The sequence below is a fragment of the Sapajus apella genome, unplaced genomic scaffold, assembly GCF_009761245.1.
Source record: "Sapajus apella isolate SASKATOON/1434 unplaced genomic scaffold, GSC_monkey_1.0 scaffold28, whole genome shotgun sequence".
NCBI classification, from domain to species: Eukaryota; Metazoa; Chordata; class Mammalia; order Primates; family Cebidae; genus Sapajus; species Sapajus apella.
Window position 1 is genome coordinate 23762874 of NW_022436968.1, and position 21945 is coordinate 23784818.

General features: G+C 40.8%; 1 pseudogene across 1 annotated transcript; it reads left to right on the forward strand.

The window, feature by feature from the left end:
- The first annotated feature begins 3603 nt into the window (after nucleotides 1-3603).
- LOC116561188 lies at nucleotides 3604-5241 on the forward strand (annotated as a pseudogene). Its single transcript, XR_004273327.1, has one exon. The product of XR_004273327.1 is annotated as a phosphatidylinositol 5-phosphate 4-kinase type-2 gamma pseudogene (transcript).
- Nucleotides 5242-21945: the final 16704 nt, after the last annotated feature.

Sequence of the window (21945 nt, forward strand, 5' to 3'; positions counted from 1 at the left end):
CCCCATTAGAGCAATGTTTAATAAACCTCTTCTCTTTCATGGGTAATCAGATAATGAATAAGAATCTTTAGAACTGGGAGGAATCCTCTTAGCAATCAGACTTGGCCACAAAGGCCCAAATTGTGCTCAGTTTCTTATATATCTTTGTCATTTCCATCACCTTTATTGTCAAACTTTTTTTGTATTTATTTTTTAGACAAAATGTTGATTTTGGAATAATTGTAAATTAAAAAAAATTTTAGTAGAGAGAGAGAGATCTTGCTAGTTTACCCCGGATGGTCTCGAACTCCTTAACATTAGCTTTAGGGAAATAAAAATTAAAACCACAATGAGATACCACTACTCATCTGTTAGAGCAGCTAAAATAAAAAGAGCTGGCCAGGTGCAGTGGCTCATGCCTGTAATCCTAGCACTTGGGGAGGCTGAGGTGGGAGGACAGCTTGAGCCCAGGAGGTTGAAGCTGCAGTGATCCATGTTCACACCACTGCACTGCAGCCTGGATGACAGAAGGAGACGCTGTCTCAAAAATAAAATAAATTTTAAAAAGCTGACAATACTAGGCACTAGCAAGGATGCAGAGCACCTAGAATGTGTGAACATTGCTGGTGAAAATGGTACAGCCACATTGGAGAACAGTTTGGCAGTTTCTTATGAAGTTAAACACTTAATATATGATCCAGTGATCTCACTCCTAGATATTTAGAGAAGATAAATTTCTATCCAAAATGTTCATACAAAAACCTGTATTTAACTGTTTATAAGAAGCTTTGTTGTATGTTTACTATTAATCTGTCTGGAAGTAAACTAAACTCCACAATGAGCTCTTCCCACTGGGTGCATACCCTAGGGAAAAGAAGCTCTTCCCTACAGAGTCTTTTCATGCCATCATTGCAGGGTGAAGGGATCACTTGACTATCCATGGTACAAATGTTCACAGTGCAGCCACATAGCACCTGGAGGAAAATGAGGGCAATGTTGGGGATAGAGTGAATGAGAAAGGGAGAAAAAGAATGAATTAAGGAAGGGAAAATTATTTAGCTACTTGTAAAGAATGGAATTGACCCCATCGTCTCAGGTTCTACCTCCTAGAGGCTGATCAGGACACTGTAGGGCACACTGGTGCCATTTCAGTGGAACTGTGCTTAGGACTTCTCTTTGAGCATTTAAGGTAACGTCTACAGGAATGTTGTCAGGCTGGACATCAACCTCTTAGGGGGAGGGTGACCTTAGTGCCTTCCTTTCAGCTATGGCATGAAGTTACCAAAGTGAATAGATGGAAAGAAATATTTTTCCCTACAAATCATCCTGGAACAATTGGATAGCCAAATGCAAAATATAAACCTCAGCTCTTCCCACACCATATAAAAATTAACTTGAAATGGATCCTAGACCATTTTTTTTTACCCAAATGTAAAAACAAAAGCTATAAAACTGCAAGAAGAAAAAATAGAAGGGCATCTTAGCAATTTGGATTTGGCAAAGATTTATAAAGAGGTCTCAAAAAACACAGTAAGTTGACTTACCAAAATTTAATGCTTTTTCTCTTCAGAAGACAATTGTTAAAAATGGAAAGTCACAGAATGGGAGAAAATATTCTTAATACATATATGAAACCTACAGATGACAAAACGATAAATGACTTGAAGGAGAAAGACTAGGAAGGCAAATTTATAAGGAAAAGGTACCATCTCAAGAGGCAGTAAGGCAAAGAATTGAAACAAGTAATTATAGAAGATGAAATCAGATAGTCAATAGAAATATGAAAAAAGGCAAGTATCTCCAGTAAAAAATTTTAAAGTCAATTAAAATAGGTTCTACCAGCCAGGCACAGTGGCTCACACCTATAAACCCAGCACTTTGGGAGGCCAAGGCAGGCAGATCACCTGAGGTTGGGAGTTCGAGACCAGCCTGACCAACATGGAGAAACCCTGTCTCTCCTAAAAATACAAAATTAGCCAGGCATGGTGGCACATGTCTGAAATCCCAGCTACTCAGGAGGCTGAGGCAGGAGAATTGCTTGAACCCAAGAGATGGAGGTCATGGTAACCTGAGATCACACCATTGCACTCCAGCCTGGGCAACAAGAGTGAAACGATGCCTCAAAAAAAAAAAAAAAAAAAAAAGGTTCTACCTCTATTGAAAACTATAAAATATTACTGAAAGAAATTAAAGGAGACCTAATTAAATGAAAAAAAAATCCCATGTTCCTAGATTGGAAGACAATATTGTTAAGATAGCAACACTACTCAAAGTAATCTAAAGATTTGCTGCAATATCTATCAAAATTCCAACAGCCTTTTATTGCAGAAATGGAAAAGCTGATATTCAATTTATATGCAATTGCAAGAGACCCCCTCCCACCTCCCACAATTACCAAATAATTCTCAAGAAAAAAAGTTGGGAGTGGTGGTTTATGCCTGTAATCCCAGTACTTTGAGTCTGAGGTAGAGGATTGCGTGAGCCTGGGAGTTCAAGACCAGCCTGGGCAATGTAGTGAGACCTCATCTACACACACACACACACACACACACACACACATCAAAAAATTAGCCAGGCATGGTGGCACATGCCTGTAGTTTCAGCTATTCAGGAGGCTGAGGCTTGAGCCCAGGAGGTCAAAGCTTCAGTAAGCCATGATTGCATCATTACACTCCAGTCTGGGTGACAAAGTGAGACCCTGTCTCAAAGAGAGAGAGAACAAAATCAGAGGACTCATACTTCTTGATTTCAAAACTTACTACAAAAATATGTTAATCAAAACGTAATACTAACATAATAATAGAAATATAAATTAGAATTGGGACTCCAGAAAGAAATGCACACATCCACGGCCAATTGATTTTTGACAAGGATGCCAAGTTTACTCAATGGCAAAGGAATAATCTCTTCAACAAATCGTGCTGGGACAACTGGAGAACCACATGCAAAAGAATGAAGTTGGATTCCTACCACACTCTACATATGAAAAGTAACTCAAAATAGATTAATAACCTAAGCATAAGAGTTAAAACCATAAAGCTCTTAGAAAAAAAATATTGGGAAACCTTCATGACTTTGGATTTGGAAATAGATTCTTAGGTATGATACCAAAAGCACAGGCAACAACAACAAAAATAGATAAATTGCACTTTGTCAAAATGAAAAACTTTTGCACATCAAAGGACATTATGAAAAAAGTGAAAAGACAACATGTATAATAGGAGAAAATGGGTTGGGCTCAGTGGCTCATGCCTGTAATCCCAGCACGTCGTTGGGTGGCTGAGGTAGGAGGATCACTTGAGGCCAAGAGCTCAAGACCAGCCTGGGCAACATAGCGAGATCCCACTCCACAAAAGATTTAAAAATTAGCCAATCATGGTGATGTGCACCTGTAGTCCTAGCTACTTAGAAGGCTGAGGCAGAAGGATCCCTTGAGCCCAAGAGTTATAGTGATCCCAAGGTTATTGTGAGCTATGATTGTACCACTGCCCTCTAGGCTGGGTGACAGAGCAAGACTCTGTCTTTAAAGAAAAAAAAAAAGAGTAAGAGAAAACAAAATAATGTATCTGAAAAAAAAGTTTAACATTCAGAATACATAAAGAACTCCTACAGCCGGCCCTGCTCGCGCGTCCGTTGTGCGGCCTCCGGTCACCTGACAGCAGCGCAGGCGAGCGCCGCTTCCGGGGTCCGGCGCCTGGATCGCGGCCGGCTCGGGTTTCCACTCGGTCGGTTGCGCGGGAGACTATGGCGTCCTCCTCTGTCCCACCGGCCACCGTACGGGCGGCGACAGCAGGCCCCCGTACAGGTTTCGGCTTCGCCTCCAAAACCAAGAAGCAGCATTTCGTGCAGCAGAAGGTGAAGGTGTTCCGGGCGGCAGACCCACTGGTGGGTGTGTTCCTGTGGGGCGTAGCCCACTCGATCAATGAGCTCAGCCAGGTGCCTCCCCCGGTGATGCTGCTGCCAGATGACTTTAAAGGCTGCTCCAAGATCAAGGTCAACAATCACCTTTTCCACAGGGAAAATCTACCCAGTCATTTCAAGTTCAAGGAGTATTGTCCCCATGTCTTCAGGAACCTCCGTCATCGATTTGGCATTGATGACCAAGATTACTTGGTGTCCCTTACCCGAAACCCCCCCAGCAAAAGTGAAGGCAGTGATGGTCGCTTCCTTATCTCCTACGATCGGACTCTGGTCATCAAAGAAGTATCCAGTGAAGACATTGCTGACATGCATAGCAACCTCTCCAACTATCATCAGTGCATTGTGAAGTGCCATGGCAACACGCTTCTGCCCCAGTTCCTGGGGATGTACCGAGTCAGTGTGGACAATGCAGACAGCTACATGCTTGTGATGCGCAATATGTTTAGTCACCGTCTTCCTGTTCACAGGAAGTATGACCTCAAGGGTTCCCTAGTGTCCCGGGAAGCCAGCGACAAGGAAAAGATTAAAGAATTGTCCACGCTTAAGGATATGGACTTTCTCAGCAAGAACCAGAAAGTATATATTGGTGAAAAGGAGAAGAAAATATTTCTGGAGAAGCTAAAGAGAGATGTGGAGTTTCTTGTGCAGCTGAAGATCATGGACTACAGCCTTCTGCTGGGCATCCACGACATCATTCGGGCCTCTGAACCAGAGGAGGAGGGGCCCACGCGGGAGGATGAGTCAGAGGTGGATGGAGACTACAGTCTCACTGGACCTCCTGCTCTGGTGGGCTCCTACGGCACCTCCCCAGAGGGTATTGGAGGCTACATCCATTCCCATCGGCCCCTTGGCCCAGGAGAGTTTGAGTCTTTCATTGATGTCTATGCCGTCCGGAGTGCTGAAGGACCCCCCAGAAGGAAGTTTCATGGGCCTCACTGACATCCTTACACAGTATGATGCCAAGAAGAAAGCAGCTCATGCAGCTAAAACTGTCAAGCATGGGGCTGGGGCAGAGATCTCTACTGTCCATCTGGAGCAGTATGCTAAGCGATTTCTGGATTTTATTACCAACATCTGTGCCTAAGAGACTGCCCGACTCTCCCTGATGTTCAAGGTGGTAGGGTTCTGAGAGGCTGGGGGGAATTGTGGATATTCTAGCCACCACATCTCTTCTTCTTTTGCTAAATTCAGGCTGCAGGCTCCTTCCATCCAGATAACTCCATCCTGTTTAGCAGGCTTCTGACCCTCAGAAATACATTGTCCTTTCTCCCCTTTGCCCATTTTTCTCCCCTCTCTCCCTTCCCCCAAGAAGTCTGCTTGTATTATTAGAATGTTATTGTTGATTCTCTCCCAAGTGCCTTGATCTTTGTAAAATCTCCTGTTGTTTCTATGATATAGGAGCTGGGGGAAGGGGGTTGTTTGCCATCTTCAGGACCTGACTGGACAGATGGACCTGGCTCAAGCAACTACTCTGGATGCACTTTGCTGTGTGGGATGAACTAAAAGCATCTGAATTTTGCTGATAACTTTATAGAACTCACTATGGCATGCTTCCCTCCTGGTGAGCCCTAGGTTGGAGGACAGTCAAGATACTACAGATGTGGGTACAGGCATGCACACACACGATGGAATGTGGCCAGCCCTACACAGGTGGGGTAGAGAGTGGGTCAGCAGCCTGGCACATCACAGAGGGGCCTACGAGGATTCTTGTGATTATGCAGAGAATTGGATTGGGCCTCTGTCAGAGATGGAGTAATCTCTTCCCTCACCTTAGTTCCATCCCCACCCATCTCTGCTTCTGGACACAGGAGCCCAGAGATGGCCAAAAGCATTCAAGCCTGGGGGAAGGTGTTTGACTATTGCTGCTCTTCACCAGAACCTTGCACCTCTCCTGGGATTAGAACCCTTCAGTGGGTGTGTGGCCAGTTCTGGAGGCTGGGATTCTGGACAAGGGTGTAAGGTTCATTCTCCACGTTAAGTTTCCTTTCAGCCAGGTGCAGTGGCTCACGCCTGTAATCCCAGCACTTTGGGAGGCCAAGGCAGGCGGATCACTTGGGGTCAGGAGTTCAAGACCAGCCTGATCAACATGGAGAAACCTCATCTCTACTAAAAATACAAAATTAGCCAGGCATGGTGGCACATGCCTGTAGTCCCAGCTACTTGGGAGGCTGAGGCAGAAGAATCGCTTGAACCCAGGAGGTGGAGGTTGCGGTGAGCCAAGATGGTACCATTGCACTCCAGTCTGGGTAACAAGAGTGAAATTTCATCTCAAAAAAAAAAAAGTTTCCTTTCATCCTGCCTAGCCATCCCGAAGGTATATTTTCAGAAGAAGGGAATATCTCTACTTGGATCAATTCTGGTCATTTCAAGAGGATGGAGGCCTCAGTGTGGGAACCTCCCCTACTCCCTGGATATGTGTGCCTAGCACACTTCCCTCTCCCACCCCTTCTCAAACCCTTTTTCCAGTTGGATTTGTTGTTCTGTTCTCTTCTGTCCTGTCTTATACTGCTACTGTGTCTCTTAGGGGACAGATGGCCTTCTTTGTCATCTATACTCTCCACCCCCAGAGAGGAGTCAGAGCCATAACTCAATCACTCAGCCCCTCCAAAGATAGTTGAGTTGATGATGTGTGATATTCTCATAATGTTAAGAACCCTGATGAGATGAGATACATTGTCTTCCCCATCCTACAATGCCTCTGGAGCCAAGGCACCCATTCATCTTGCTATCCTCCATCCCCCTGAAGCTTCTACTTTTTTTTTTTTTAAACCTTAAGATGGGCACCAGCATCTGGCCTGTGGTGATGCAAAGCTGCTTTGCTCTGTATCTGGCTGGACTGATCTGTCTCCCAAGAAGCCATGAGGCAATAGGGAGAAGCTCTTTCTCCTCTTCATCTTCTGCTCCAAAGGAGGTAGCAACAGGAGTACCCAGTTAGGGGTGGGAGCCCCTATAATGTCTTCCTGTCAGGAGACTGATGGATCTTTTTCATTCCAACCATCTCCCTTTCCCCAGTGAATGCAATAAAACTTTGTGACACCAGCAACTGTTGTTCTTTAGAAATGGGTTTTCTGAGCACATGGCTGATGTATTATGGGCAGTATGGATGTCTTCATTTGTTGCTTCTGTTTCTCATCTTTTTTGTTTTATTAATAAAAATTTGTGTATTTGCTCCCATTGCTATCATAATACAGGGAATAAATTATTCAATCAAAAAAAAAAAAAAAAGAACTCCTACAACTCAATTGCCAAAAGACAAAACCCAATAAAAAATAAACAAAGAATTTAAACAGACAGTTCTCCAAAGAAGGTATATGAATGGCCAAAATGCACATGAAAAGTTGTTCAGCATTATTAGTCATTAGGGAAATGCTAATCAAACCCCAGTAAGTTACCACTTCACGCTGAATTAGGGTGGGTATTATTTAAAATAGCCCAAAACCAAAAGCCAAAGGAAAAGAAAAGAGAAAGAAAGAAAGAGAGAGAGAAAGAGAAACAAAGAAAGAGAAAGAAAGAAAGAAAGAAAGAAAGCAAGAAAGCCTTTTCTTTCTTTCTTTCTTTAAAAAAAAAAGAAAGAAAGAAAAATGCCAAGTATTCATGCAGATATGGAGAAACTGGAACTCTCATGAATTGCTGATGGGGATGTAAAATGGTATAGCCATTGTGGAACACAGTTTGGTGGTTCATCAAAAAGTTAAACTAGAATTACCACATAATCCAGTTGCTGGGTGTGGTGGCTAGTGCCTGTAATCCAGACAATTTGGGAGGTCAAGGCAGGCAGATCACCTGAGGTCAGGAGTTCAAGACTAGCCTGGCCAACATGGCAAAACCCCATCTCTACTAAAAATACAAAAACCAGCCAGGCGGTGGTTGCAGTGAGCTGAGATTGTGCCACTGCACTCCAGCCTGGGCAGCAAAGTGAGACTCTGTCTTAAAAAAAAAAAAAAAAAAAAAATTACCATGTAACCCCAAACCTTCACTCCTGAGAATATATCCAAAGGATTTGAAAACAGGGACTCAAACAGATACTTATATGTGAATGTTTATACCAGCATTATTCACAATAGCCAAAAGGTGGAAACAACCAAATTGACCATAACAGATGAATGGATAGATATGGATGAGCTTTGAAAACATTATGCTAAGTGAAATAAACCAGACACACAAAAACAAATATTGTGTGATTTCACTCATGAACAATCTAGACTAAACAAATTCATAGAGACACAGTAAATGAGAGGTTTGGGAGAGGGGAGAATGGAGCATTATTGCTTAATGAGTACAGAGTTCCTGTCAGGGAGATAAAACCTTTGGAAATAGTGTTCGGATTGCACAACATTGTGAATGTAATTAATCCCACAAAATTGTATGCTTAAAACCATTTCAGTGGTAAATTTACATATATAATAAAAATTATATATATATATTTCATGTATATCACAATAAAATTTAAAAAATAGATACTACCATTTTTTTCTTACTATTTTAATGATAAACCCAGTGTTAGCAAAAATATGTGGACTACTGCTGGAGAGAGTTTAAACTGTTGCAAAATTTCTAGAGTTAGGTCTACCCCAATTTGCAGAGAAATAAACTAGACACACAATGGTACCAATAGGGATCAGTGAGGGATGCAATTGTCATTCATGGGTCATATTTAAAAAAAAATTTTTTTTTGACACAGGGTCTCACTGTGTCACCCAGGCTGGAGTGCAGTGGCGAGATCACAGCTCAACCCTGGGCTCAGGTGATCTTTCTACCTCAGCCTCTCAGTTAGCTGGGACTACAGCCACGCACCACCATGCCCTACCAATATTTGTATTTTTTGTAGAGATGGGGTTTCACCCTGTTGGCTAGGCTGGTCTCGACTTCCGTCCTCAAGTGATCCACCTGCTTCAGCCTCCCAAAGTGCTGGGATTACAGGTGTCAGCCACTGTGTCTGGCTTCAAAAATCTTGTTCTATTAATAAACATAATAATAAATATAAACACAGTTTTGTTTTTTTTTTTTTACAGTTTATGTGACCATTTTCTTTACAGAGGTTTTTTTTTAAATACTTTTGAAAATGGTAAGTTCCAGGGTACATGTGCAGGATGCTGAGGGTAATGGCTTCCAGCTCTGTCCACGTCCCTGCAAAGGACATGATCTTGCTCCTTTTTATGACAACATAGTAGCTCCACGGTGTATATGTACCACGTTTTCTTTATCCAGTCTATCATTTATGGGTATTTGGACTGATTCCATGTTTGTGATTGTGAATAGTGCTGCAATGAACATACACTCGTGCACATATCTTTATAATAGAATGATTCATATTCCTTTGGATATATACCTAGTAATGGGATTGCTGGGTCAAATAGTATTTCTGGTTCTAGGTCTTTGAGAAATTACCACACTATCTCCCACAATGGTTGAACTAATTTACATTCCCTCCAACCGTGTAAAAGCATTCCTATTTCCGTAGCCTCACAAACATCTGTTGTTTCTTGACTTTTTAATAATCGCCATTCTGACTGGTGTGTTATGGTATCTCACTGTGGTTTTGATTTGCATTTCTCTAATGATCAGTGATGTTGAGCTTTTTTTCATATGTTCGTTGGCCACATAAATGTCTTCTTTTCAGAAGTGTCTGTTCATGTCCTTTGCCCACTTTGGCACCACTTGGCGCTCTAAAATTGATCACATAATTAGAAGTAAAACACTCCTCAGCAAATGCAAAAGAACTTAAATCATAACAGTCTCCCAGACTACAGTGCAATTAAATTAGAACTCAAGATTAAGAAACTCACTCAAAACCACACAACTACATGAAAATTGAACAACCAGCTCCAGCGTTTTGTTTTTAAAGACAAAGATAATTGAATGGTAATGAATACTGTTCTGTTTTTCTTAGACAATGATACCTAGTGGCGGTATAACTGTTTAACAAAGAGCCAATAATTTAATAGCAAGTTATCCAAATTTTAGGTCAAATATTTATGGAGGCAATGCCCTAACAATTCTTTTTTCTTTTTTTTTTTTCCATCCTAAAGGTTTCTCTGTACACTAGCAATTCTTAAGTGCTATTTTAACAAACCTTCTGGTCAGGTGACAGTAGTATTTCATTCCAAGGAAAAAGGTTTCTAGCAATAGTTGAGCTCAGACCTTCCATAAAGTTACCATTACCTTACTTGAAATCTAAAATTATTTTGTTATTCAGAAAAAAATCCTTTTTGTGGTCAAGGCTAGGAATGGGGCAGGATATAATAGGTGAGTTCTAGAGGTAATTTATGTAAGGTATATTGTTCAGAGTAATAGATTGAATTGAAAAGAAAAAACATTATTAGTAATGGATAAATGAGATATTTTTGTTTCAAGCAATACCAGTCTCAAAGGGTCCTTCTTGAAGCTAGTAACCGTGTTTATTTTTCCTGGCCAGGTGTGGTGCCTCATGCCTGTAATCCCAGAACTTTGAGAGGCCAAGGTGAGAGGGTCACCTGAGATCAGGAGTTTGAGACCACCTTGGCCAACATAGTGAAACCCCATCTCTACTAAAAATACAAAATACAAAAATCAGCGGGGCATGGTGGCTGTACCTGTAATCCCAGCTACTCGGGAGGCTGAGGCAGGAGAATCTCTTGAACCTGGGAGGCAGAGGTTGCAGTGAGCTGGGATTGTGCCACTGCACCCCAGCCTGAGCAACAAAGCGAGATTCCATCTCAAAAAAAAAAAAAAAAAAAAAAAAAAAAAAAGCAAACAACAGGTGAGTTGGCTCACACCTGTAATCCCAGCACTTTGGGAGGCTGAGGCACGGGGATTGCTTGAGGCCAGGATCTTGAGACAAGCCTGGGCAACATTGTGAGACCCCCATCTCTACAAAAAACACTTTTTAAAAATTAGCCAGGCATTGTAACATACACCTGTAGTCTCAGCTTCTCATGAGGCTGAGATGGGAGGATTGCTTGAGTATAGGAGGTCTAGGTTGCAGTGAGCCATGATTGCACCACTGCACTCCAGCCTAGGGAGCAGAATGAGTCCCTGTCTCAAAAAAAAAAACAATGCAAACAGTACTAGACACTTGAGCTGGTTGTGTGCTGTGCACTCTTCCGTATTGCAAGAGGCTAGAAACCTGTGAGCTACATACCTGCTGCAGGCTTCCTTGCTAGTTGGTTCTGTTTAGGCTTTCCCATGCAAGGCAATAGCAGGAGATTAGAAAACAGAAGGGAGATGTCATTTTTCTTTCTGTTCCGGGCGGTGCTCCTAGCAATGGCAGCAGCAGCAATAGTAGATGACTGAAGAGAAGCATTTCAGTAGTATCAGTGGCTCTTTTGGCAGTAGCAGTGCCAACCTGTAGCAACCCAACAGGGAAGAAGCCAAGTGAACAGGTACTCTGATCTCCTTCTCCTCTTCCTCTTCACATTTTACCAGTGCTTCCCATTGGCCAAAGCCAGCCAGAAACCAGAGATGAAGGGAGTCCAGTGAGGCAGTCTACATCACTCACTTTTCTAAGCACAAAAAAAAGGTAGAGAATTGATCTGGAGGATAAATGGATGAAATTAAACATAACCCCTTATTCCATTTGCTTCTTCAACCCTTCCTTTCTGTACCTTTATAACCAATTCTCAGTATTAAATCTCCGTTGTGTGAAATGCATAGAGTGGTTTCCGTTTTCCTGACTGAACAGTGGTTGATTGAATATAGTTTATGGATACAAACAGGTAGCAAAGGAATAAAAACTTCCATGGGAATAATAAACCCCACGTTTAAGATACTGGTTACTGCTGGTTGGAAGAGAGAGAATAGAATTGGGAATCAGTACACAGGGGCATCATCTGTAGCTGAAATATTTATTTCTTAAGCTGGAAGGTGAATTTGTGGATATTTTCCATATTATTGTCTATGTTTGTTATATTAGACTCTGTTTTCAGTTGCTAGAAGCATTTATTTTCAAAACTAGGTGTATATAAATATATGAAAAAATTAATGAATGAACAAATGAATGAAACTTGACTCATAATTCTGACTTTCTCATTTAATAGCTGTTTGAACTGAGTTAAGTTAAACTACTTAAAGTTCTCTTATCTTGTGTCTTCATCCATAGGATAAGGTTATTAGTAGCCACCTTATAACACTGTTGTGATGACAAGAGGCATGATATATACAAAAGGTCCTAGCCCAGTGCTTAGCTCATAGCAAGCCCTCAACAAGTCATAGTCTCCTTCCTTCCTGGACTTTTGGAAAGAATAAGAGCTTCATTTTTATAAACTTTTAATTTTTGTCAGCTTTGAATTTAGAGACTTGAGTTTTATATGCTCTGTATGACTTAAGGCATACCGTTGTGCTATGCATCAAGGAGGTTTCTTGCTTGGTGTTGGAAACAAATGCTCGGTGCCACAAAGAAAAATTAGCACTGAGACAACGAATCTCTCAGCAAAGCAATTTTTACTGTTTTACTTCCTGCATTGCAGGAGGGGTACCCTCGATAGCCATCTTGCCATGAGAGTACAATGAACAAAGGAAAAAGCAAACATATTTATTCCTTACGTATTTGGGGGTGTCCTTACTGCTGTGTCTGATCTTCGTTGGTTGGAGCTAGACCTCACAATCTAAATTAAAATCTGATTGGCTAACAACTTAAAACGTTTCTAAACAGGTAAAAGCAATGGCGAGCTGGGACATGCCTGTGAGCAGGTCCAGCACAGATATCTTGGTTAAAGTACAAGGACTATGTGCCTGTAAGCATGGCATGTCTAACAGCTACATAGGATAGGGCTTAACACAGAGTTATTAGCACACTTATGATTTATTCTTTAACAAGAAAGGAGACTTTAAAGAGGAACTTTTCTACTTCCCACACTTGGTTTTGGGTTTTTTTTGTTGTTGTTTTGGGAAAGGGTCTCACTCTGTCGTCCAGGCTGGAGTGCAGTAGCAGAATCATGGCTCACTGCAGCCTTGACCTCCCCAGGCCCAGATGATCCTCCCGCCTCACCCTCCTGAGTAGCCGGGACTACAGGTGCATGCTACCAGCTAATTTTTGTATTTTTTGTAGAGATCCCGGTTTCTTCACCATGTTGTTCAGGCAGTCTCGAACTTCTCAGCCCAAGTGATCTGCCCTCCTCAGCTTCCTAAAGAGCTGGGATTACAGGCATAAGCCACTGTGTCCAGCCCACTTTCTTTTCTTTTAAAAATCATGTTATGTTCCTTTAAAAGATTAAAAACGGGTAGCTAAAAGAGGGGTAGTTGTTCAATGCAGAAAATTTGAAAAATACAGAAACATAAATAAATGAAAATAAAATTTACTGTAACTCTACCACCCATAACTCTTATAAATGTATACAAACATCAAAAATTAGGCTGGGCACAGTGTGGCATGCCTATAGTCTTGGCTATTAGGGAGGCTGAGGCAGGAGAATTACTTGAGCCCATGAGTTTGAAGCCAGCCTGGGCAATATAGCAAGACCCTGTCTCTAAAAACACACACACACACACACAGAAAATTAGAATAACATTATATATAGTTTTGCAATATGCTTATTTGACTTCATAGTACAGAGTAAATGTGTCCCTGTATCAAATATTATATGATATTACTTCCACTGGCTATATTATATTCAGATGGATGTACTGGAATTTATTTGACAAATTGGCCTATTTGGGATGTTTAGGTTTTACTAATGTTTCAGTACTATAATTAATGCTGGAATGAATATCTTTGTTGCTAAATCTTTGCCTGCATTTCTTATTATTTTCTTGGACAAAATACTTGTGGTAATTTTGACCAAATGATACGTGTGTTTATGGCATCTGAATCTTACAGCTATCTTGCTTTCAAGAAAGATTGTACCAAAAAAAAAACAGAAGAAGAAATTTTAAAAGGAAGATTATACTAATTAATACTGCCTCTAGCGGTGTTGGAAGATACTGTTTTTCCATATCAGGCAGTTACTTTCAAAAAGAGAAATTGGAACAAGCATGGATTTAGTAATGAAATCTACAACAGATCATAACTGGTTTGATGTTTAAAGAATACTAGCAAAATGCCATGTCTTCACAGAGCCAGGACTTCCATGAGCCATTGAATATAATTTTAACAGGTTACCATGCAGAGAGATTCCAGCAAAACTTTTAAGTGTCACCTTCTATCTGGAATTAACTAAACATAAACATCAGCTGGCGGTGATTTGGAAACCAACTAATCTGTGGGTTTTCTAAATTCAGATGCAATAGTGACTGAGTTGGGAAAATGATGGAATAGGAGTTAGGGAAATGCTCTGCTCTTGTCTGGGGCCTGAAACTTGGATTTCTTGTGTCTCGGGCACTTAGCTCTTACCTTTTCTCTGCTTCCAGTTTGAAGGGTCTCAGACTCACTCTGAACTGGTTTAATGGTAGAACAAAAAGATAGCAAAAAGTATCAGCTCAGCCAGGAGCAGTGGCTCACACCTGTAATCCCAGCACTTTTGGAGTTCAAGACCAGCTTGGGCAAAAGTGAGACTTCGTCTCTACAAAAAATTTTAAAAAAATTAGCTGAGTATGGTGGCACATAGCTGTACTTCCAGATACTTGAGAGACTGAGGTGGATTGCTTGAGCCTGGGAGGTCGAGGCTGTAGTGAGCTGAGATTACACCACTGTACTCTAGCCTGGGTGACAGAATGAGACCCTGTATCAAAAAAAAAAAAAAAAAAAGTATCAGCTAATAAGAGCTTCCACTCATTTGGTAATTAATATCTGTAATGATGAACCTCTGGCACCTGCTAGCTTCACTTTGAACCAATGAATTTCAAAAATAATTAAAGTTAATGAGCTGCTCTTTGTGATAGGACCCTGACAACAGCCATATGATGAGTGGGAAGTGCAAGCGGGGAAAGTGTCACTTGCTGATGAACAAGATCTTCTCATCTTCAAGATGGAAGAATCCAGCCCATATGTGAAAGTGACGCTCTGTTGAGTCAAAGAAGACATAGGACAGGGTTTACAAATTGAATTGAAGGACAAGTACCAACCTGAAAAATGATTTCCCTAGGCTAAAATCAGACCCTTCTCCCAAAGTTTCAAAACTATTGTGTCAAAATGTTGGTAAGAATTCATGGCAGAGTCAGTCGTCACAGCCAAAGTAGGACACCAAACTTTCTATCCCTTAGTAACAAAAAAGAGTTGGGAATTATGGATATGGAGGAGTAGAACGCTAAGTTGGCAGCAGCTGTCTGTGAATTCAGTTTGTGCAGGGTTTTTCAGTGGAAATTTCTTGAAGAAAATGCAAATCGAGTCTGGAAATGTCAGATTGGGATCTGCCTCAGTGGCTGGGAGGGAAAGATAAATCTGAGGAGGTGGAATGTCATCAAAATGTGGCATTTCCCCAAGGGATTCTGTTCATGTCTGTATTCTACTGTAAGACAATTTTATGTGGTAAATGGTTAAACGTTTTTGTTCATCTTAATGGCAACAGATTTATTTTAATTTATATTTAAATAATTCAACTAGCTCATCAAAACCTTCATTTTACATTAACAAGAATAATATACTTTTTTTTCTAAAAGAAATGTGTTTAGGTTTAAACAATGAGAAAAGTTTTATTTTATTTAAAAAAAATTTTTTTTGAGATGGAGTTTTGCTCTTGTCACCCAGGCTGGAGTGCAGTGGCCTGATATTGGCTCACTGCAACCTCCACCTCCTGGGTTCAAACGATTCGATTCTCCTGTCTCAGCTTCTCGAGTAGCTGGGATTATAGGCACACACCATCATGCCCAGTTAATTTTTGTATTTTTAGTAGAGACAGGGTTTCACCACGTTGGCCAGGCTGATCTCGAACTCCTGATCTCAGGTGATCCACCCAGCTCAGCCTCCCAAAGTGCTGGTATTACAGGTGTGAGCCACTGCACCCGGACAAATTTTAAAATTAATTAAATATTATTAGTGCTGGTGGAACAAGCTGAAAGTTTGGAATGTTGGGGAAAATTTCAAGGTAGCTATTTTAGGTTCTCCAGATTGTTGCTAGCACTCTAAAATGTATCATATTTCATCAAATCTGAAGGGCTTTTAATTGTAAAATGAATCCTGTACCATGAAGAAACAAGAAAATGTTGTCAACTAAACTATGACGCAGTGTTCTTAGCACTTAGAATTTTTTGTTTTATGTTTAATGAAAGCACTCTTTTAGGCTGACTAGGCATTATTTCTTAACTCATATATTGCCCTGCTCTGTTCCTGTGCCTTTCTGTATGTTCGATAACTTTTCATTTCAATCTCAATCTGAAAGACATTTTGACATCGATTAATCTCAAATCCTGTGCTATGAACAATGCACATCACTCAACTGCGGGGACAGATGGGCAGCTATAAGCCTGTTTGTGCACACGTAGGCAATGGCAATGCTATCTTGCTGTATCCAATTTCAGAGGAGGAAAAACGTGAAAAAAATAAGCACCTTATAATCACTGGTATATAGTAACACCTTCCTCAGGGTTCTCTTTAAAGGAGACTGAATTGTTTTCTTTCTTGTGTCCTGAGCTTTTTCCAGAAGCACAGACTACAGACAACGGTGAGGTGATTTAGAAAGGTTTAAAGGAAATAATGAGTTGGATGTCAGAGCACTGTGATGCTTCGTATTATCTGGTGATATCTGGTGATATATGGCCCTGACTCAGTCACAGCCAGGCTGCTGCAATGGGGTGACTCTGCATGCAGCAACTCATCACATGATTGTGATGTATGTGCAAAATCCCCAAGCAACCAGAAAGTAGAGTTTATGTAGGAGTCACCCCTTGCAGCTCCATCACCCACCATTACCCACAAAGTGGGTAATAGATGAGTGGTAGTTGACACGACAATTAGTTGTAGATAATTTACAGCCTCACTTCTTGATGAAATAATGATCTCTCAGTAGTGACGTCCTCTAATACATGCTCATGATGAGGGCTTACTATGGGCCCAGCCACCATTCTAACTACTTTCCATTTGTTAACTTCTTTACTACTTAACACCAAGGTAGACGCTGTTACTATCCTCATTTTACATATGAGGGATCTGAGGCACAGAGATAGGAATTAATTTGCCCAAAATCACATAGCTGCTAAATGTCAGTGCTGGGTTTGAAGACAGACGACTGACTTAACAGTCACCGTCTTAACCTTTACACTGTATTGCCTACACCATAAAGTACTGAAGAGCTGTAATGAAAGAATAAAAATCCATATGGTTGTCCAAATCCACAGCTACTAAGTAAATGTAGATAGTAAACCATGCTCTCTGGATTTTCAATAAAAACTTGTTTATTGATTGTTCAAAAAATGAGGCAGAAGGAAGTACCCCACATTTTGTTAGAATGAACAATAACAAAACCCATGCTGTTGGGAGTCTGGGATTGGGAGAAGGATGAAGACTGATTTTAGGGCTTTGACCATGAAGTGGGGTCAAAATCTCACACTAAGGGCAAAAAGTTTCAGACTGTCCAAAGTCACCTTGGTTGGACTCAGCACTCAGGTGTCCTCGTGTGCGCCAGCTAAGGGTTGAATCCAGAACTGATTTTGACCACACAGCCCTGAGATGATATCTGGAATTTAGTGAGCTGCAAGCAATGAATTACTGCAAACCGAAATCAAGTATTAAGAAGTCCCAAATCATTGTTTGAATTCTGGCAGGCTGTGGTAAATACTGTGTTAAGGAAGTTAATTAAATCAAGGAATTGAATTTTTCTTTTTTAAAGAAATGGCCATTGGGTGTTAATCAGCTGTAAAGAAGAAAGCAGAAAGCCAAGGGAATCCATAAAAGAGCTTTGCCCTGTAAGCACAGCTGCCTCACCTCTGACCTCCATAACTGAGAAAGAATTTGGCTCCAGCAATACTCTCTGTGAAGCTGGCGGCTTGAATCACTGCCACGAGCAAATGAGTTTTCTCTACGGAGAATGAATTCTCCTGAGCTGCTGAAACAAAGATCCGTGCTCCCGAATGGCTGTTATTTATTTGGAAGATTGCGAGAGACACCCCCCCACCCTGTGCTGGAAGCTACAAGCTGTGGCATTTAGCCTCTGGTCCACTGAAACAAAGCTCACAGAAAGGAAAACTGGCTGGGCAAGTAGCATGCCCAGGGTGAAATGTGAAAACTGCCCCACAAATCTGAGCAGGCAGTAAAGGAGGGCCTTATTTATTATACTGCCTCACACCTTTGAGATAACGCACATGACTGAACTATTGATTTTTTATTGTACCAGACGTCGCTATTTGGGAGCAGGTAAGGAAGAGGGGCTGAACTCTACTGATTTTGAAATCCTCTCTGAGTCAGCTGTAGCGAATTATTGAACAGCTGCCACAGCGTCATATTCAGAAGTTTCCATTTTTAAATATCAATAGTCTGGAGATTCTTGCACTAAAATGTTTTAACTTACATCCCTGTAAAAACTGTTAGATGTTTTAGTACCACTGCTAATACTGCCACCACCACTACTCAGTACAAACTCCTGATAGCTTTGCCTTTCGTGAAAACATATCCCACGTGGTGAGTTGGCTGGGACTAGGGCTGTATCAATTCCCCAGGTCCCAAAGGAACCATTTAGAGCATTTTTGCAATTCTACATGTCATCTCCAGGTCCTGTCTAATCTCACGGTTCAGTGGAAACATATCATTTGGAGAAGTATTCCATTTCATCTACTCAGATCCTATTCTGAGGATCTGAGGATCCTACACCTTTTAAATATTTCAAATGAAATAGTCTTCTGAATGTTGAACACCGAAAATAGAATCCTTTTGCAGAAACAAAACACAAATAGGTATATAAGTAACAATTTACCGTAGTGTATTTATTTATTTTCGAGAGCACAGTTCCTGGCTAATAGTAAATAATAAATATTTATCAAATAACCAAAAGCATAAATACGTAGTGGGTGCCAGTAGGGCAGCTGGACATTGTCTTCTACTAGTCACTTTTTCTACATGACAGCTCGTGGGCTGCTCTGGCTCTCCCAGTGCCCTAACTGTCTACTGCAGCCAAGGATCAGGTAGTCAGCTGGAGGGCTGTGTCAGCTCTCCCCACATCTTTAGGGGTGCAAGTTCTGTGTCTCTTTCCTCTGCTCTCTGGAGTCGGTTACTGGTTATGACAGAATGCAAAACTAAAAGTAATAGGCTGTATCTATCGGAAAGATAAAAAGTAAAAGGAATGAGCGAGAGGATGGGGAAGTGCATTTTTTACACACTACTGGGGTAATATAAATTAATATACTTCACCAGAGGACAATTTGGAATATTTATAAAGTCTTTAAAAAGAAGATACTGTTGGCCGGGTGCTTATGACTATAATCCCAGCACTTTGGAAAGCTGAGGCAGGCGGATTGCTTGAGCCCAGGGGTTCAAGACCAGCCTTGGTAACATGGCAAAACCCATCTCTACTAAAAATACAAAAAAGTAGCTACGCATGGTGGTGCATGCTTGTAGTCCCAGCTACTCTGGAGGCTGAATTCGGAGGATCACTTGAGCCTGGGAGGTTGAGGCTGCAGTAAGCCAAGATCACACCACTGCACTCCAGCCTTGGCAACAAAAGCGAGACCCTGTCTTATTTAAAAAAAAAAAAAAAAAAGAGAAAAAAAGAGGATACTATTAAATCCAGGAATGATACTTTTTACTTCTAGGAATTTTTCATAAGGAAACAAAGAAATTAGACAAAGTATATATACATGAATATTTAATACAGCAGTATTTATATTAGCAAAAAGCATAGGAGTTTTGTTAAATTTTGGTATATTTTTACAAAAGAATACTATAATCATTAAACGTGTGTGTGTGTGTGTGTATACAACATAGAAAAATAGCAAAATAATATATATGACAGAATAATATCAAAAAGCATAGGAGTTTTGTTTAACTTTTGGAATTTTTTACAATAAAATGCTATGATCATTAAACATATATGTATGTCACATATATGACATAAAATATTTTTTAAAATTTATTATTATTTTTCATAGAGACGAGGTCTCACTACGTTGCCCAGGCTGGTCTCAAACTCCTGAGTTCAAGTGCTCTTCCTACCTTGGCCTCCCAAAGTGCTAGGATTACAGGTGTGAACCACCGCACCTGGCCAGAAAAACGTTTTGAATATTGTGTTCAGTGAAAAACAACAGAGCAGTTGATAGCATGTGATTTTTTTGTAAAAAGATTTTGAGCATGTTTATGCTTAGATAAAAGTCTGGAAGGATATACACAAAACATTAACAGTGGTGAGATTATGGAATATTTACATTTTCATCTTTCTGTAAATATGTATTTGTACTTTTGGCAAAGAATGTGGGCTATTTGAGTAATACAAATAATTGCTAGAATCAGTAATATTGAATTGTATACTTGAAATTTGCTGAGAGTAGGTTTTGACTTCTCACCACACACACGCAAAGTTGACTGTGTGACATGATGGATGTGTTAAGTAACTTGACTGTGGTAATCATATATGTAAAGCAAATCATCATGTATTATACTTTAAATATATACAATTTTATTAGTTAATTATGCCTCAATAGAGCTGGTAAAAATTGGTCACGTGCAACAAAAATATAGATGAGTTTTCATTTTTCTTTTCCAAATAAGATAACTCACAAAATTCCAGTCTGTTAAAGCTGAAAGCTTTTAAAAAGGACACTTAAACCCATTATTTTACAAATAAATGTACTGAAGCCCTCAGAAGTTAGCTGTCTTGCCGGGAGGTATCACCCCAGGTAATGTCATAACTGGAGGAGTCGGCATTTGAACCCAGATCAGCAGTTCATTGCTTGTTCTAAAGCAATGTGGCACCTCTGAAGAACTGAAAGAAGCCTAACCATGGGAGTGTTGCTAGCAGTGCTGTGTGGCTTCTGCAGCCTGGTGTGTGGGTAGCCACAGCCTACTGAACAGCTGAAAGAAAACACTCAGCATGAAGAATGCCTTGCCCAGCTGCCTGACAAGCTGTATTTTCCCATTTGGCAAGTGAAATCCTCTCCAGGAAATGGTGTGTTATAAAGTACTTCCTTTTCCAGGAGGTCAGTGACATCTTTCATGAAGAAGGCTCTAAGGCGATAAACTAGATGCCAAATATAATTAAGCAGGCCCCACAGCCAGGAGGAGACTAATTGGACCCACCTCCATTCAGTGCAGGTTGGAACAAATTGATAGATCAGCTGAAATTAATAAAAGGGCCAAGTAACTAGAAATTTTACTAACGTGTGCTATCCTTGCCATGAGGTTAGTTCGGGGTGACATCGGAGTGGCCTCACTAGTTCAGCTTTGGGGTCTGGGTGACGTGCTGCATTGGCTCCTGTGTCTTTACACCTGCACAGGAGACTGTTAGCCTGTGTGCAGGTGAAGCTTTTAGGCCGCCCTCCACCCTTCCCTCCATCCAGCGTCCACCTTTATTATTACTCCTGCCCTTATGCTTCCTCCAGTGACTTGGACCAAAACCCAATTAAGAGTTAAAATTATTTTTTTCTGGTCTGGCAAAAGGCCATCTTACCATCTTTGGGGTGGCTAGAGAAATATTTTCAGTTCCATAACAATATACCCTTAGTTACTGAGCTAATTTGATAGATGTATTATATTCCTAAACTGTTTTTTATTTTTTTATTGTTTTTACTTTTCTTTCCATTGATCTCTTCTCCTTGCTTTCAAGGGGGCCCTAGGCTAGGAGTGCCCAAATAATTTACACAGTTGGTGAACTTGAGTTGCATTTGTTTGGATGAGGTTAGGCCACATATAACAGAAGAATGCATAATATCTGGCTTACATTGAGAACAATTCCTCATCTGGAAGTAGACCTTCTAGGTGTGGTGTTAGAGCAGTTTTTCTGTGTCAACAAAATCTCAGCCTGCTACACCTTTAATTTGCTATCTTCAGCAAAGTGGCTTCTCTTGTCAAGGTCATCTCATGATCCAAGACAGCTGGGAGAGCTCCAGCCATTTCAACACATTTCTGGCAGCAGTAAGGAAGAAGAGCAGAAATGACATTAAAACAGATTGTAAAGGAGAGTTGCCAGCCTGGGAGGCATCCTGTCTTTAAGTGACTTTGACCCTACCTACTCTAATCCAGAATGTATTTCTCTTGCATTTTAACCTTTGAAA